The sequence below is a fragment of the Macaca mulatta genome, chromosome X (genome assembly GCF_049350105.2).
Source record: "Macaca mulatta isolate MMU2019108-1 chromosome X, T2T-MMU8v2.0, whole genome shotgun sequence".
NCBI classification, from domain to species: Eukaryota; Metazoa; Chordata; class Mammalia; order Primates; family Cercopithecidae; genus Macaca; species Macaca mulatta.
In genome coordinates this window covers 156180592-156199378 of record NC_133426.1, presented here as the reverse complement: position 1 = coordinate 156199378, position 18787 = coordinate 156180592, and the positions used below count along the sequence as shown (strand labels likewise).

General features: G+C 47.4%; 2 pseudogenes across 2 annotated transcripts; one reads left to right on the top strand and one right to left on the bottom strand.

Annotated features, from left to right (window-relative positions):
• Positions 1–1970: 1970 nt before the first annotated feature.
• Positions 1971–8774, bottom strand: LOC144338459 (B-cell CLL/lymphoma 7 protein family member C pseudogene; annotated as a pseudogene). Its single transcript, XR_013412632.1, has 2 exons — positions 3549–8774; positions 1971–3260 (listed from the first exon to the last, which is right to left on the bottom strand). The product of XR_013412632.1 is annotated as a B-cell CLL/lymphoma 7 protein family member C pseudogene (transcript).
• A 139-nt stretch (positions 8775–8913) lies between these two features.
• LOC144338460 (ferritin heavy chain pseudogene) lies at positions 8914–17952 on the top strand (annotated as a pseudogene). The gene has a single exon (XR_013412633.1). The product of XR_013412633.1 is annotated as a ferritin heavy chain pseudogene (transcript).
• The last annotated feature ends 835 nt before the right edge of the window (positions 17953–18787 follow it).

The window sequence follows — 18787 nt, the reverse complement described above, 5'->3', positions numbered from 1 at the left end:
TGAAAGTCATCTTCAACCACAGATGAGAGGATACAACAGTCTTTTTGGTGATATATTTTCTCTAGCCATTGTAGCCAACTTTGTTCTTAATATTCACTCTGTATAAAGAGATGGAGTGATACAGTGGAAAGGCCCTAGGCTGAAAGGACCCTGGGTCCTCATTCCACTGAGTAGCACCCTTTGCCGCCTCTGAGGGTCACCACTGACCACGAGCAGGGTTGGAAGAGGCTCTCCCAAGGTGCCTTTCAGTCTCAGGGTTCCCTAATCATTCATAGTGCCCCCACAGCTAACTCAGGCATGAGGACCAGTGGCCCCATGGAAAGTGGTCTCAGTCCTGACTCACTGCTGCTTCTGTGTAGCTGTTTAGTGATGGAGAACAGTGCTGAGCTCTCGACTATGGGGTCCTAAGGCCTGGAGCCAGCCATGGGGCAAGACTCACTGTGTAGGCCTTGCCTGCCACATATTCCTCCAGGGCCTCCCTCGTCCTCTCACTGGCTTCCCAGGAGCTTCTTCCTTACTGGTCTCTCTTCTGGGCTCTAGGATGTGTCCATACAGTTGTTTCATCCCATCTTGGAGGGGTCTTTCTAAACTGTGACTTGGAACTTGTCAGTTGCTTAGGCACCAACACCTCATACCTCCCAGGCCTTCCTTTCCCAGCCTTGTTAGCCACTGGGCTCCTCTTTCTTACACACTTAGACATCTGCCATGCCATCTGCCCTTAACCCTCCTTCACTCAGCATTTGCTTGGTGCTGGGTCCTGGGTAAAACAATTCTCAACCTCTGGTTCCCCCAGTGCTGTTTTCTGAGCACACTGTGAACTTCCTTGCTGGTGTTGGTGCTTGTACTGCCCCTCCTACAGAAATGCCCTTCCACCCAGAAGCCACTCAGTGTGTTAGGGTCCAGGTCACTCCATGAGGTCACCTGGCAAGACTTGTTCCCAGGGGCTGGCCCAGCACAGCTCTCCACCATTGGTTGGGTGGATCCCAAGTACCTGCGATGTTGGGCATGTTGATGGGCTGTCTCCCCTCTGAACTAGAAGGTCCTTGAGTATGGCCAAGACCATGGTGTGAATGTGACCTTCAATACATACAAGTTGGAATGAAGAAAGTTCTGTGTTATAAGTAGCTGAGTGGGGTTTAGCATCCTCGGGCATGACTCTGCATTAGAATAGTGATGATAGGACAGTTATTGTGAGCTCCTATGTCACGCTACTTTGCTAAGCACTCCACTGGTCTGTGTCATTTACTGTACACAACCATCTCTCGGGTGAGTGTTAGGAATGAGCCCATCTCTCCAATGAGCCAACCTAGGCCATTGAGGGATTGAGCCATGGTGCAGGTTCCACAGTGAGGAAGCAACAGGGCCAGAATAGGCCCACATGGTCAGACTGTCAGACTCACAATCTCACTCAAGTAGAATAAATGTTCCAGTGATCTGAGCAGAAAAGGTGGGCATCGTATGTAGAAAATTGTTGGAGAAAGCAGAAACAGAAAACAAAGAGCAGACTAGTCATTGATATGGTTTGGCTGTTTTGTCCCTCCAAATCTCATCTGAAATGTGACCTTCATTGTTGGAGGTGATCTTAGTGGGAAGTATTTGGGTCATGGGAGTATGTTTCTCATGAATGGCTTGGTGCTGTCCTCATGGTAATGAGTGACTTCTCACTCTGTAAGTTCACGTGAGATTTGGTTGTTTAAAAAAGCCTGACAGTTCCTTGTTCTCTCTCTTGCCATTGTTGGAACCGAACTGTCGATTCCCTCCTGGGCAGGGGTCGCCGCGAAGGATCACCGACACGAGATTCACAGCAGAGAGTTATTTATTACTAGCGCGCTAGGGTCCCAAGCTCTAAGTTGGCCCTGGGACCCCGACTGCTTGTTACAGGCTGTTTATATAGGCAAATACAAGTTCAAACACAGCTTAGGGCGCGAAATTCAAACAAAGCTTTAGGTGCGTGGTAATTGGGTCTAGCTATGGCCTGAGCAAGGTGTCTTGTTCTAATTGGTTAGAGCAGGACCTTATGAGGTTTTTTTCTTGGAGTTGCTGATTCCGGGAACTTCGAGGCAGGGTGGGACCCCCGGAATTGGCAGGGTGGGACCCCATGAGGTTGTTTCCCGGAATTGGCAGGGTGGGACCCTATCAGGGTGGGACCCTATCAGGGTGGGACCCTATCGAGGCAGGGTGAGACCCTATCCAGAGCCACCTGGTGTTAATTTTTTCTATATGAGGCCTAGTTTCTAAGTTTTATGAGGCCTAGTTTCATTCCCTCCTATTTTTATGTCAGAGGCTCAATCTTGAGCCTCTTTTTCAGTCCTGAGGGTCTGGTATTGTTGGGTCAGAACTATAGCATGTAATCTATTTTTAATAAGGGTGAGTAAGTGGTTGAGTATGCATGGCCTGAAAGTCAGGATGAGCGTGAGCAGGATGAGGGGTTTTAAGATGGTGGAGATTAGGGTGCTAAGCCAAGGGGATTGGTTGTACTAATTTGTAAACTAACTTTGTTGAGATTTTTTCTTTTTTTTTTTTCTTGTCTAATCTTTGTTTAGTTTTGCCATAGAATTTTTAACTATTCTTGAATGATCTGCATAAAAACAACATTGCTCTTTTAGGGCTGCACAGAGCCTGCCCTTTTTTTTTTTGTCTATCCTGAGGAGTCCTTAATAGGACTCCTGTGGGACCAGTAAACCGGGGGCCTGTGTCTTTTATCTTTCCTGCTATTTTTTTTTTTTTTTTAGGTTGAAATAGAGGTCTGGAAACTAAGTCTTTATAGGAGTATTCTCGGAGGTCTTATTTAAGACCTCTTGATTACTAAAATTAATTATCTGTCAGGTCAGGCTAAATGGCCGGTGGGGGGTTAGCGTCAAAAACTACACTAGAGACGGCGCAGGGAAGAAGGGCAAACAATAAGCAAGGAGTTAGATACGAGAGAGTCTTATCTTGAGCGGGTCCGCGGAGCGTCGGAGTTTCCATGTCTTAAGTGGTGTTGGTCCGGACGTCTCTGGAGCAGCCTTGGCGTGGGATGCGTGGATCTAAGTGGAGATTCCGTCAACCTTTATGGCTGTGGGTGTGGTCAGGAGAACAATGTAGGGTCCTTTCCACCGAGGCTCTAGTCCTTGAGTGCGATGCTGTCTAACGTAGACAGAGTCTCCCACCTGGAAGGGGTGACTGGTCTGTGGATGTCCTGGTTGGTACAGTTCTGCCAAGGGGGCCCAGATTTGGGCCTGTACTGCTTGGAGTCCTTTTAGCCGGGCCTGTAGGTCAGTCTTAGGATCGGAGGGGGAGAAGGAATTAAGCAAGGTTGACAAAGGGGGAGGTCCTCCGTAGAGGATTTCATATGGAGTGAGCCCAAAACGGTTAGGCGTATTCCGGGCCCTTAACATAGCTAAGGATAGGAGGCGTCTCCAATCTTTTAAACTAGTCTCTAAGGTCAATTTAGTAAGGGTCTCTTTTATTGTTCTATTTATTCTTTTTATCTGTCCTGAGCTCTGGGGTCTATAGGCACAATGTAATTTCCAATTAATCCCCAATATCCTGGCGAGCCCCTGACTTACCTGAGAAACGAAGGCCGGCCCGTTATCTGACCTAATTACCTTGGGAAGTCCGAATCTAGGAAAGATTTCTTCCAAAATTTTCTTGGCTACTATGTGTGCCGTTTCTTGCCGGGTGGGGTAGGCTTTTACCCATCCTGAAAAGGTATCTACAAACACCAGTAAGTACTTATATCCAGCATAGTGAGGTTTTACTTCAGTGAAGTCTATTTCTCAATAGACTCCTGGGCGGTTACCACGAGTTCGTTTCCTTTCTGGCACTCGGGTAGCCCTAGCGTTTACCTGCTGACAGACCTTACAGGCAGATGTTACTTGTTCTACGAGGGTACTTGCCTTTGGGATTAGAAAGTCAGTTTTTTCAATCAGTAATTTTAGCTTTCGATTACTCAAGTGTGTCCAGGCATGCATCTGCTGGATCATTGCCAGGGCCTCCTTGGTCAGCATTGGGGGTTCGTCAGTGCTGCCAGCAGTTATGCCCCCGGGATTTTTCTCTTGGCCCAGCCGTGGGGGCTGAGCCTCTTCAGGGACCCCTTCTGGGGGTCCGGCAGGTGACACAGGGCGGCTGGGCTGGGGGCTGCCCTCAGGACTGGGCTCTGTGCCTTTTTGCAGGGAACTTTCCGAATGGAAACTCTGGTTGCTGTTCTCATCATTGAGATCCAGCAGGATGAGAGGGCCACCCCCTCGGGGACTGGCGCCCCTGCCCCGACGTTCCCGGCCACGGGATCTCTTTGCCCCGCCACCTGCCCGCCTTCGCTCTTCCTCCTGGGGGTCCACCACTGGCACTCACTTGAAGATACGAAGGGAAGTGTCGCCTACAGTCACTCATTGCTTCTTCCATTTCCGGACCTTCTCGATGGTCGCCATTACCTTCTTGATGTTATCTTCGGCCCGGCTCCGGGTCTCGGCCCGTACGGTCTGGCTGGCCATGCTGGCGGGGCTGGGGCCGGAGCCGAGCCGGCGGCGGGGCCGCCTCCCGTCTGGCGGGCTCAGGCTTGGCGCCAGGCCCGGGCACCGCGCTCTCGGCCTGCCGTCCCCCCGGGAGTTGGCCGCGCCCTCTTTCGTCCTTAACGCCTCCGCGAGTCTCCTGTTCTTTGCAGTAGGCACACTGGTCTTTTTCCACTTTTGGCCGCCTCCGCTTTTTTTCCTCTCTCCCTGGTCCTTTCTTTCTCACAACTGCCGCCAGGATTTTTGTTAAATGCTTATCCTTTACTCGGTTCTTACGATCCTCTCGCTCTATCTGTTCCTTCGCTAACCTGGCTTCCCTTTCCTCAGGGGTTTCTTTCTTATCTTGGTCAAATTTGTGGAGCGTTTTCCTGCCCCTTTGAGACCCGCCAACAGAGCCTGGCGATAGATTCGGAGACTCTCCCTACCTGGTGCCGTTTCATAGTCCTAGTCCGGGCGGGTGAGGGGAAATCCCTCGTCTATTTTATTGGGAAGTTGGGTTGGGAGGCCTCCTGGTCCTGGCACGTTTTTCCGGGCCTCCAAGAGGACTCGCTGCCTTTTTCAGTGGTTAAGAGGACCTGCAGGAGTTGCTGGCAATTATCCCAGGTGGGCTGGTGGGTGAGGAGAATGGATTCTACTAACGAGGTTAGGGCCTGAGGGTCTTGGGAAAAGGAAGGGTTATGGGTCTTCCAGTTATAGAGGTCAGAGGCAGAGAAGGGCCAGTACTGGACCGTGACGGTACGGAAGGGAAAAAGGGAGGATTGCTAAGTGGAAAGGCCTTCTGGGTCCTCAGTCCGCCGAAAGCGGAGACGAGGAGGTGTCGGCGGCGGCGTCCGAGGGGTGAGTTTGGGCGGGGCTGGAGAAGGAGACGGGGTGGAGGGAGGGGCCGAGGGAGAAGTTAGAGAAAGGGTAGGGGCCGAGGCGGTAGAGGAAAGAGCTGGGGACAAAACAGGGGGCAAGGGTGAAGCGTAAGGTGGAGGTTCCAGAAGGGGGTTTTGAGGTGGAGGAGGCAGGGGGTCGAGAAGGAGGAGGTCCCTCTGGGGTTCATCTGGGAGGACTGGCTTAGGCGGGTCCGGATTCCGATTCTTTGGGGCTTCTAAGGCAAGGAGGGTAGATTGGGATGGGGAAGGGGAATGGAGGAAGGGTTTCACCCAAGAGGGAGGATTTCGGACCAGATCCTCCTAAATAATTATGTAGGCCACCTGGTCCGGGTGTCTGAGTGGCCTAGGATCCATCACCGTTGCTTTAACCTGTAAGATAATTGGGAGGTTAAATGTTCCGTCCCGGGGCCACCCAACATGGAGGGTAGGCCACTTGGACGAGCAGAATTTTCGCCATCGTCCTTTACGGACTTTTATGGAGAGGTTGTGGGCTCGAGCCCGAACGTCAGGGAAGTGAGTCAGGGTCAGAGACAAAGGAGTCGTCAACGTCTGTCTTATTTCGTCCACATATAACAAACAAGGACAAAACAAAAGTAACAAAAACAAAGACCAGACAAGTAAGGAGAAGCCGCGCGGCCACAAGATTACAAAATATTCAGACGGCAGGGGCGACCTGCCTACAGATTTGAGGAGGCTGACCGAGTCATTAGCCTTCTCCCAGACTACCGCCAGGGCGTCCCCCAGGGCGAAAGTGGGAAGGTGCCGGACACGTCTGTCCCCCTTCCCCACTTAATTCAGAAGGAGTACTCCCCAGAGTTCAGAGTTAGCCGGCAAGACAGACAGAACAAAACGAAAGTACCTGGTGGGTCCGTTTAGTCAGCAGTCCGTGGCCCGGGCCAGATGGGTCTCCGCCGGATGGGTCGGGGGTCCTCGGACGACCCCACTTCCCGGCCAATGCACCAAATGTTGGAACCGAACTGTCGATTCCCTCCTGGGCAGGGGTCGCCGCGAAGGATCACCGACACGAGATTCACAGCAGAGAGTTATTTATTACTAGCGCGCTAGGGTCCCACCATGTGATACACAGATTCCCCTTTTGCCTTCTCTCGTGATTGGAAGCTTCCTGAGCCCTCAACAGAAGCAGATGCTGGCACCACGATTCTTGTACAGCCTGCAAAAATGGGAGCCAAAATAAATCTTTTCTTTATAAATTACCCAGACTCAAGTATTCCTTTATAGCAATGCAAAACTGACTAACATGTAAAACTGGTTCAGGAATTGTGTGTGGCTATAACAATATCTGAAGATGTGGAAGCAGCTTTGGAACTGGGTAGTGGCAGGGGTTGGAAGAGTTTGGAGATCTCTGTAGAAGACAGGAAGATGAAGGGATGTTTCAAACTTCTTAGAGACTTGTTAAGTAGTTTTGACCAAAATGATGATAGAAATATGGACAGTGAATGCCAGGGTGATAAGGTCTCAGATGGAAATGAGGAATTTATTGGGACTGGAGCAAAGTTCACCCTTGTTATACTTTAGCAAATAACTTGGCTGTGTTGTGTCCATGCCCTAGGGATCTGTGGAATTTTGAACTTAAGAGTGATGGCTTAAGGTATCTGGTTGAAGAGATTTCTAAGCAGCAAAGCATTCAACATGTGGCATGGTTGCTTCTGACAGCATATTCTCAGATGTGGGAGCAAAGGGATGACTTACAGTTGGAATTTACAATTAAAAGGGAAGCAGAACATAAAAGTTTGGAAAATTTGCAGCCTGGCCATGATGTAAGGAAGGAAAGAGCATTTTTGAGGATGAATACAAGTGGGCTGCTGAGGAACCACTTGCTAGAGAGATTTACATGACTGAAAGGGAGCCAAGTGCTAATATCTAACACAATGGGAAAAAACCCTTGAAGGCATTTCAGAAATCTTCTAGACAGCCTCTCCCATCATAGGCCCAGTGGGCTAGGGGGATTGAATGACTTGGGGAGGCCAAGCCTGGGACCCTGCTGCCCTACATAGTCTTAGGACATTGCTCCCCACATCCCTCCTGCTTCAGCTTCAGCCATGGCTTAAAGGGCCCAAGGCACAGCTCAGCCTTGGAGGGCACAAGCTGTAAGCCTTGGTGGCTTCCCCATGGTGTAAAGTCTGCAGGAGCACAGAATGTAAGAGCAAAAGAGGCTTGGCAGCCTCCACTAGATTTCAGAGGATATGTTCGAAGGCCTGGGTGCCTAGGTAGAAGCCTGGTGCAGGGGCAGATCCCCTGCAGACAGACTTTTCTAGGATAGTGACCCAGGGAAATATGGGGTTGGAGCCCCTACATGGAGTCCCAACTGGGGCACTGCTGAGTAGAACTTTGAGAAGGGGGCTGATACTGGAAGAGCCACCAGCATCTTGCACCCTGAGACTGAAAAGGCCATGGGCACTCAACTCCAACTCATGAGAGCAGCCATGGGGGCTGGCCCCAGCAAAGCCACAGGGGCAGAGATGACCAAGGCCTTGGCAGCCCACCCCTTGCACCAGTGTGCCCTGGATGCAGGACATGGAGTCAAAGGACATTATTTTGGAACTTTAAAATTTAATGATGACTGTGCTGGGATTCAGACTTACCTGGGGCCTGTTGCCCCTTTATTTTGGCTGATTTCTCCCTTTTGGAGTGGGAATGTTTACCCAATGCCTGTATCACCATTGTATCCTGGAATTAAATAACTTGTTTTCGATCTTACAAGCTCATAGGCAGAAGGAAAATGCCTCAAGTCTCAGAAGAGATTTTGGAAGTTTCAGTAGATGCTGAAATGAGATGAGACTTTTGAGGAACTATTGGGATGGGATGATTGTGTTTTGCAGTGTGAAAAGGACAGGGGATTTGGAGGGCCAGGAGCAAAATAATACAGTTTGGATGTTGTGGCCCCTCCAAATCTCATGTTAAAATGTGACCTCCAATGTTGGAAGTGGGCCTGTTGGGAGGTGTTTGAGTCATGGGGGTGGGTCCCTCATGAATAGCTTGTTGTTGTCCTTACAGTAATGAGTGAGTTCTCACTCTGAGTTCACATGAGATTATGGTTTGGCCCTGTGTCCCCACCCAAATCTCACTTTGAATTGTAATCCTCATAATTCTCATGTGTCAAGGGTGGGACCAGGTGGAGGTAATGGCATCATGGTGGCAGTTTCCCCCATGCTGTTCTCATGATAGTGAGTGAGTTTCACAAGATCTGATGGTTTTATAAGCATCTCTGGCATTTTGCCTGCTTACACTCATTCTCTCTCTTGCTGCCCTGTGAAGAGAAGAGGTGACTTCTACCATGATTGTAGGTTTCCTGAGGCCTCCCCAGCCATGCAGAACTGTGAGTCAATTAAACCTCTTTTCTTTATAAGTTACACAGTCTCAGGTATTTCTTCAAAGCAGCATGAGAATAGACTAATACAGTAAATTGATACCATGGAGAGTGAGGTGCTGCTATAAAGATATCCAAAAATGTGGAAGCGACTTTGGAACTGGATAACAGGCAGAGATTGGAACAGTTTGGAGGGCTCAGAAGAAAATAGGAGGCCAAACGTTCTTCGCCGAGAGTCGTCGGGGTTTCCTGCTTCAACAGTGCTTGGACGGAACCCAGTGCTTGTCCCCCATCCTGGCCAGCCGCCCATAGCCAGCCCTCCGTCACCTCTTCGCCGCGTCCTCAGACCGCCCCAAGGCCCCCGCCGCTGCTCCAGCGCCGCGCGGCCACCGCCGCTGCCGCCACCGCCGCCTGTCCTTAGCCTCCGCCATGACGACCGCGTCCACCTCACAGGTGCACCAGAGCTACCACCAGGACTCAGAGGCCGCCATCAACCGCCAGATCAACCTGGAGCTCTACGCTTCCTACATTTACCTGTCGATGTCTTACTACTTTGACCGCGATGATGTGGCTTTGAAGAACTTTGCCAAATACTTTCTTCACCAATCTCATGAGGAAAGGGAACATGCCGAGAAACTGATGAAGCTGCAGAACCAACGAGGTGGCCGAATCTTCCTTCAGGATATTAAGAAACCAGACTATGACAACTGGGAGAGCGGGCTGAATGCGATGGAGTGTGCTTTACATTTGGAAAAAAAATGTGAATCAGTCACTACTGGAACTGCACAAACTGGCCACTGACAAAAATGACCCCCATTTGTGTGACTTCATTGAGATACATTACCTGAATGAACAGGTGAAAGCTATCAAAGAATTGGGTGACCACGTGACCAACTTGCGCAAGATGGGAGCACCCGAATCTGGCTTGGCAGAGTATCTCTTTGACAAGCACACCCTGGGAGACAGTGATAATGAAAGCCAAGCCTCAGGCTAATTTCCTCATAGCCATGGGGTGACTTCCCTGGTCACCAAGGCAGTGCATGCATGTTGGGGTTTCCTTTACCTTTTCTATAAGTTGTACCAAAACATCCACTTAAGTTCTTTGATTTGTACCATTCCTTCAAATAAAGAAATTTGGTACCAAAAAAAAAAAAAAAAGAAAGAAAATAGGAAGATTTGGGAAAGTTTGGAACTTCCTAGAGACTGTTGAATGGCTTTGACCAGAATGCTGATAGTGATATGGACAATGAAGTTCAGGCTGAGGTGGTCTCAGATAGAGATAGGAACTTGTTGAGAACTGGAATGAAGTTGACTCTTGCTATGCTTTAACAAAGAGACTAATGGCATTTTGCCCCTGATTTAGAGATCTGTGTAACTTTGAACTTGGGAGAGATGATTTAGGATATCTGGTGGAAGAAATTTCTAAGCATCAAAGTGCACAAGATGTGACTTGGTGCTCTTAAAAGTATTCAGTTTTCTGCATTCACAAAGATATGGTTTGGAATTGGAACTTATGTTTAAAAGGGAAGCAGAGCATAAAAGTTTGGAAAATTTGCAGCCTGATGATGCAATAGAAAAGGAAAACCCATTTTATTAGAAGAAATTCAAGTCAGCTGCAGAAATTTGCATAAGTAAAGAGGAGCCAAGTGTTAATCACCAGGACAATGGGGAAAATGTCTCCAGGGTATGTCAGAGGTCTTTATGGCAGCCCCTCTCATTAAAGGCCTGGAGGTCTAAAAGGCAAAAATGGTTCCATGGGCCAGGCCCAAGACCTTGCAGTCTCAAGACTTGGTACCCTGCATCCCAGCTGTGGCTAAAAGGGACCAAGGTACAGCTCAGGCCATTGCTTCAGAAGGTGCAAGCCCCCAGGCTTGGCAGATTCCATGTGATGTTGGTCCTGCGGGTGCACAGATGACAAGAATTAAGGTTTGGAAACCTCCACCTAGATTTCAGGGGATCTATGGAAACGTCTGGATGTCAAGGCAGAGGTGTGGTGCAGGGGTAGAGCCCTCATGGAGTACCTCTGCTAGGGCAGTGAGAAAGGGGAATGTGGGGTTGGAGCCCCCACGGAGTCCCTACTGAGGCACTGTCTAGTGGAGCTATGAGGAGAGGGCCACCATCCTCCAGACCCCAGAATGGTAGATCATTGACAGCTTGCACCGTGCACCTGGAAAAGCTTCAGACACTCAATGTCAGCCTGGGAAAGCAGCTGGGAAGGGTACTGTACTCTTCAAAGCTACAAAGGGAGGAGCTGCCCAAGATCATGGGAGCCCACCTCTTGCATCAGCATGACCTGGATGTGAGACATGGAGTCAAAGGAGATGATTTCAGAGCTTTAAGATTTAATGACTAGGCCGGGCGCGGTGGCTCACGCCTGTAATCCCAGCACTTTGGGAGGCCGAGGCGGGCAGATCACAAGGTCAGGAGATCGAGACCACGGTGAAACCCCGTCTCTACTAAAAATACAAAAAAAAAATTAGCCGGGCGCGGTTGTGGGCGCCTGTAGTCCCAGCTACTCGGGAGGCTGAGGCAGGAGAATGGCGTGAACCCGGGAGGCGGAGCTTGCAGTGAGCCGAGATCACGCCACTGCACTCCAGCCTGGGCGACAGAGCGAGACTCCGTCTCAAAAAAAAAAAAAAAAAAAAAAGATTTAATGACTGCCCTGTTGGATTTTGGAATTGCAGGGGCCTGTGGCCCCTTATTTTGGCCAATTTCTCCCTTTTGGAATGGGAGCATTTACCCAATGCTTGTACCTTCATTGTATTTTGGAAGTAACTAACTTCTTTTTGATTTTACAGGCTCCTAGGTGGAAGGGACTTGGCATATCTCAGATGAGACTTTGGACTTGGACTTTTGAGTTAATGCTGAAATGAGTTAAGACTTTGGGGGATAGTTGAGAAGGCATGATTGGTCTTGAAATGTGAGGACATGAGATTTGGGAGGGACCAGGGGCAGAATGATGTGGTTAGACTTTGTGTCCTCACCCAAATGTCATCTTGAATTGTAATCCTTATAATCCCCACATGTCAAGGGAGAGAACAGGTGGAGGTCATTAAATCATGGGGGCAGTTTCCCCCATGCTGTTCTCATGATAGTGAGTTCTCACAAGATATGAGGTTTTTATAAGGGGCTCTTCCCCCTTTGCTCAGCACTTCTCCTTCTTGCCACCTTGTGAATAAGATGCCTTGCTTCCCCTTCACCTTCCACCATGATTGTAAACTTCCATAGGCCTCCCCAGTCATGCTGAACTGTGAATCAATTAAACCTCTTTTCCTTATAAATTACCCAGTCTCAGGCAGTTCTTTATAGCAGTATGAAAATGGACTAATACATGGTTGTTTAAAAGAGCCTGGAAACTCCTCCCTTTCTTTCTTGCTTGCTCTCTCACCGTGCGATACACTCTCTCCCCCTTTGCCTTCTGCCATAATTGGAAGCTTCCTGAGCCCTCACAAGAAGCAGATTGTGTCACTATGCTTCCCGTACAGCCTACAGAACCATAAGCCAAAATAAACTTCTTTTAATGACAAATTACCCAGCCTCAGGTATTCTTTTATAGTAACAGGAAACTGATGAACATCATTTCAAAGTTACTTTCAATCTAGGATTAAAACAGAGAGGACTTCCTTATTATGCTGGCTTAGGTTAAATTGAATCTTCTGGGATTTTTGTATTTGTTTTTTGAAAATTGGCCTACTTGAAAGTTCAGTATGATTATGTACACTCAGCACAAGTGACCCCATTCTAGTTTGGTGTGGTTGGCTGGGGCTTAGTGAAGGATGCTAATTCATAGCAATGGCCTCCCCTGAACACTGTTTCACAGAGGCTCTTGGGTTAATGAGCCTTTCTAAAGAGGGCTGTGCTAGCTTTGGTTATCAACCATCTTTTGTCCCTTGCTGTAGACAGGGACAATTGGATGCTCATGATTTCTACTGGTTTTCTTTTCTTCTTCTTCTTTTTTTTTTTTATTATACTTTAAGTTCTGGGATACATGTGCAGAACATGCAGGTTTGTTATATAGGTATACACGTGCCATGGTGGTTAGCTGCATCCATCAAGCTGTCATCTACATTAGGTATTTCTCCTAATGCTATCCCTCCCCTAACCCCCCACCCCCTGAAAGGCCCCAGTGTGTGATGTTCCCCTCCCTGTGTCCATTCCACTGGTTTTCTATAGTATCTTAAAATCCTTTTGTAGGAAAGTTTGTCTGTAAGGAATTGTTTTAAAATTTTTCTGAATCAATATCTATTTAGTGCTTGTGTGCTTGCTCACTCTGTGTGTGTCTGTGTCTGTGTTAAACTTTTCTGGGTTTTTTTTTTTTTTTTTTTGAGACAGAGTCTTGCTCTGTCACACAGGCTGGAGTGCAGTGGCATGATCTCGGCTCACTGTAACCTCTGCCTCCTAGGTTCAAGCAATTCTCCTTCCTCAGCCTCCTGAGTAGCTGGGATTGTAGGCATGCGCCACTACTCCCAGCTAATTTTTGTATTTTTAGTAGAGACGGGGTTTCACCATGTTGCCCAGGCTGGTCTTGAACTCCTGACCTTGTGATCCACCTTCCTCGCCCTCCCAAAGTGTTGGAATTACAGGTGTGAGCCACCATGTCCAGCCTGTGTTAAACTTTTCAAGCATGGAAACTAGAAAATGTTTCAGGTGATAATTCTCACCTACTGGAATCCCTGGAAAAGAAATCCACATGGAAAAGAGAGGCAGTCTCCAGGTGGAGATAACATCTTCAGAGATTTTAAAAGCACTTTTCAGGTTATGTTCTAAATGGATCAGAGATTACCTGTATGTATAACCCCTAGGCTGGAGGAAAGCCTTGCCTGTTGTTTGTACTTGGTATGTTGCTGTCAAAGGGCTTTGCAGCATGTCAGCTTTCCTGCAGCACGGTTGACGTTTCTCTATTGCTTTTCTCCACTACGCTGAGACCTGTTGGTCTCAGCATGAAACTCAGATTTTCACACATCCAACTTGTTTTCAACATAGCTCAGCCAAGCAGATTGTTAGGCATTGAAAGCCTTCCTAGCTTCCATACCCTGATAAAACTCTCCCCAAACCTACTAACCACAGATAAGATAGAGCCTTGTGGTTAGGAGATTCCCAAGCCACTCTGCCTGGCTGCTAAGCAACATCCCTTAGACCCATAAGCCCCTTTTCCAACTCCCATGTCACCCAGTAGTTCGCTGCTTTCCTCCCCTTCTGATGGTGACCCCAGATCCATAAACTCTGGACAGATTTCTGCTCTGAAGATATGTGCTCTCCTGCACCTTGTCCAAGCACAACTCAATAAAACTCCTTGTGTGATACTGCCACTGGTAGTCATACTGTTGTCCTTGATTAGCCCCCTAATCCCAAACAGCTTGCAGTGAGCTCTTATGAACTCAGATGTTTGATCCTTAGAGGCTGAGGATTGAGCCGAGGTGCATGATTTGAGTGGGTCTGTTTGAGCTGTAAGACCGAGAAGGCCACAATACCTTAGGAAAGCACACCAGGTGGACTTCTAAAGGGGTCCTGGAATGCTGCTGCTGTCTGGTCTAGCAGGCATTTCAGCTTTCCTGTGGCTATAGAAAACCCTCTGACTCTTTTGGAATCTTGAATTCACAAGTCTCAATAGGCTGATCTAGAATCTTTGCTGAAACTTGAAACTATCCCCTCTGGGCTGTTTCAGACTCACCACAAGCTGCGCTGAATAGAAAGCAGTCATAGGGGCTGGGCACAGTGGCTCACCCCTGTAATCCCAGCACTTTGGGCACCCTCAGAGGCGGGTGGATCGCCTGAGCTCAGGAGTTAGAGACCAGCCTGGGCAACATGGTGAAACCCCATCTCTACTAAAATACAAAAGATTAGCCGAGCGTGGTGACATGCACCTGTAATCCCAGCTAGCTACTCAGGAGCCTGAGGCAGGAGAATTGCTGGAACCTGAGAGGCAGAGGTTGCAGTGACCTGAGATTGCGCCACTGCACTTCAGCCTGGATGACAAGAACAAGACTCTGTCTCAAAAAAAAAAAAAAAAAAAAAAAAAAAAGAAAAGAAAAGAAAAAGCAGTCATAGGTTAATGCACTGAAGGGGTCTTTGACTCTGGGACTCTGGTAGGTTTTGGACAACCCTCTTCAGGGGCTCAAAACTGTCACATTCCGGATGATGCCCTGGACCATCTGCATCTGTTTCAGATGCACATGATGAAGGGCTTGTTCTCAGATGGGGCAAGCTGGAGTTGAGCTGCTCATGGGCACTGCATTTCTGATGCAGACAGGTTGCACTTCTAACTGGTGATGTCTGTCGAAAGCTGCGCATTGGGAGAGGGCACCCCACAGGGACTGTGATACCTCCACCCGCTCATGACAGATCAGTCTCAGACCCCTTCTCTGGGATGTCCACTGGTGGTGACTTGTGTCCAACAATCCACACCAGTTGCTGTTAGGGACAGTGACAGACTGACTCTTCTTCCTGTCCTTCCTCTCCCTCCTGGTCCATACTCCAGGCAGTGGGATTATCAAATGCAGCTGGGCCCAGGAAGGGATGGATTTTTTAAAATTGTTGTTGTTCTCCACTATTCACTGCATAAATGAGCAGGATGCAACGGGGTATGTAAAACCCATTTTGGAATCTTTTGGAATTGCAGGATTTTTTCCTGACTGCTTCCTAAACATGATGGGTCTTTCCATCCACATCTTGTTTTTTGACAGCATTTTTCTATGAAAATGTTTTTGTCCCTGTGACATACAGCCCTGCCAGGTGAGAAGGCCTGAGGGAGGGTAGGGGATGATTGAAGCAATGTAAAGCTTTTATTACTGAGTGGGCCATGCTGATTTTATAAGGATGGAGGAAAAATATAACAAGACATTTTGGGAGGTGTCGGGGAGGGCATTGTGATCTTGATATTGCAGAACTGTTCCTGGAAGCTTTTTTCTCTTGCTGAAGGAAAACTCTTCATGCCTCCTTTGCAAGCTGCTGCAAGTTCTGTGACTCCAAACTGATGGCTTCTCCCACGACAACATCTGACCCTGCTGAGTAGGGGATAGAGGGAGAGGCCCTGGCTCCTCCATGTTCCCCCAGAGCACCTGTAGGTATCCACTGCACCAGTCATGGACAAACCAAACTGTCTGCAACTGAAACCATAGTTGGAACTGGATTTTTTGTCTTATACTGGAAACCCTGTGACTGGCAGAAGGTGCCACAGTGGGAGTCCATGGTGAGGCCCTGTTAACATGTGTTGACTGACTTCAGTACACCCTCTTGGGGTGCTAAAACTATGGTACACTCGGTGTTTGAAAGGGACCATGTGTGCCCTCTGGCATTGTACATCCTGTGTGTCCCCTGCCTGTCATGACACTGCCTTGGCTCTGGATGGCTTTCAGGGCAGCTCAAACTTGCTAGCCAGAGCTGTGTTTTACCTGAATTGATGCCCTCAGCCAGGTAAAAAGAACAGATTAGTACTGAAATTTAAGACAATCCATGTGGCTGTCTAAGACCTGTGTGGTTAATGGGGTTGATAATGTTTTTCAGTCCAGGACCCCTAACAGGCATAAGTGACATCTGTATGCAGCTCAGTGTCACCCTGCTGTGTCAGATCCTATTATCCTATAATATCCCTTGGCTAATGGGGTGCACTGTGCAGAAAAGAGCTCACACAGCAGGCCTCATTGCTCTCCTTAGAAACCCTGCGTCTTTCAATGTTGTCCACTGGCTGGATTCTGAGGACTTGGATTTGGGAGGGATTCCACTTTCCTCAGATCAGAGTGCCTCACTATATCTAAACTGTATGTGCAAACAAAAAGCTGTACACTGCTTTCCTCCTGGGAGTCTGGAATTTTGGCCCATGCCTGGGAGAACTACTTGTGTGACCAGCCCCAAGTCCAACTCATGGGTGATGAGGTTTTACTGAGTTCCACTGGTTGGCAGCATTTTACATGTGTGGTCACACCTTGTCGTGGGGAAATTAAGCGCATTCTGTGTGACCCTACTGGGAGATGAGATGACTCTGGAAACCTGTGTCTGGTCTCCTGCACTTCTCCCTGTGCACCCTTTCCCTTAGCTGATTGTGCTTGGTATCCTTTCACTGTAATAAGTTGTAGTCATGGGTAGGACTATATAATGAGTCCTGTGAGTTCTCCTAGTGAGCTACTAGACCTGATTCAGTGGTTTGGGGTCCCCCATTTGGTCCATTTTTGGGACCCTGACACACCCATCCAGCCCCTCCATCTCCCACTCCAGGAGGTTGCAGATCAGGACACTGCTGGGAAGAATCATAGTGGACAAGCTTGCTTGAGTGTTTCTTAGGTCTCAAGGCCTGTTCTCAGTGCCTTTTAAACATCTAATTTAATCCTTAACACTCCCCTTTGAGATAGATTCTATTGTTCCACCCATTTTGTGAAGGAAACCCTCAGTCCTATATATGCAGCTTTTCTCTAAATCCAACTCTGTTCTAAAACAAAAAGTTTAGGTTTCTAAAAGGTAAATGGTAACAAGAACATTGGGGAAAGAAACCAGAATTTGCAGTAAGATCAGTGTAGTGGTGAAATTCCTGTACCACGTTTTCCCCTTCTATCTCCAAGCCAACAGTCAAAGGCAGCCCAAATATGAGAATTGCACATGAGGTGTGGACAAGAAGAGATCTATGAGAAAGATTTTTCTTTACTGACCGAGAGCTAGAAAGACAGGCCTTTACAGCATACAGATAATGAGGGACAAAACCTTTTTATCTTGCTTGCTCTACCTCCAGGCCAGCCTCTGTCCTGAATCTGTAACCTGTGGCGGCAGCATCAACCACAGCCGGGCAGGCACATAAACACTCCAGGCAGTGATTCCTACTCTCTGATAAGAAATTTCGTCCAAAAACCCTGGAGGGATTGCAAGGAGGAAATGAAAAGTACTTGTGCAGGTCACAGCAAGGGGAACAGGCTAACAAAAAGACTGAGGCCTACTCATAGGTGTGTAGGCCTCCACGCCTTACCACTACATCAGGAGGGCTCCTGTGTAATAGCAGGAGAATGGCACTGAAACAACTGTGCATCTCAAACTTCACTTAAGAAGTCTCTGGGGAAACCCAAGATGACAGGGGCAGACCAAAAAAAAAAAAAGGAAACCAGAAGAAAGTTCAACCTGCGAAGCCTCTAGCTCCACAAAACAGTAAACACAGTTTAACTCCTAGTTAAATAAAAATAAACTATCACTGTAAAGGCCTGTTTTCCTCAATTCCATTTACCTAGCACATGATATGTTTTTTAACAATAATAGAAATGTTTCTTTATGGAAGTAATGTTTTGTGTCTTGATTTTGTTTTTATTGAACAAGTAATTTTAAAAAATGGTAATGGAACACACATAGTCCCACAACCTTTACGCATATACCATTGCATTGTGTAACAGCAGTAGTAGTAGTAGCTAGCATTTATTGTACATTTACTGTGTGCAAGGCAAAAGCTAAAAACTTCCTTTAATTCGCATGATGATTATGTAAGGTAGTTATTTTACTATCTCATTTTACAAATGAAGAATTTGCAAAACAAAGATAATAATGGGTATCGTACATACTTATAACCAGAGCATGAAGTCAACTTTGCATTAAGCTTCTTTCACTTAGTACAATGATGTATTTTCCATATTGAATAGACCATTCCAGTATATTCACATATCAGTTTTCTTCTCATTAGACATTTAGATCATCCCATTTTTCACAATTATATTTAACATTGTAGTGATCAATTTCATTTGGTGCTTGTCTTGAATTATTTTTCTTAGGATGGGGTCTCAAAAGTAATCTGCCTCAATCCAGAGGTAAAATCACCTAACTTTGATAATAACATACTAAAACAAAAAACTTTTTTAAGAAAGCCCACATTTTGTCAACGTTTGTAAAACCAAATCATTCTCTTGATAGGTTTAGATAGTCATACATTTAAAATAATTGTACTGTAATTTTAAAATTATGAAGGTATTTTTATATAATTCAGTCTCATTGCAAAATCACTCCAGTGGAGGCTACCTTCCAGGTAGCTAGGCACTTCAAGAAAACTTCCAGATTTATGAAGGCAAGATGTTTCTGCCTTCTACTGAATTCACCCCCAAAACACAAGAGAATGAGAACCAGAATCA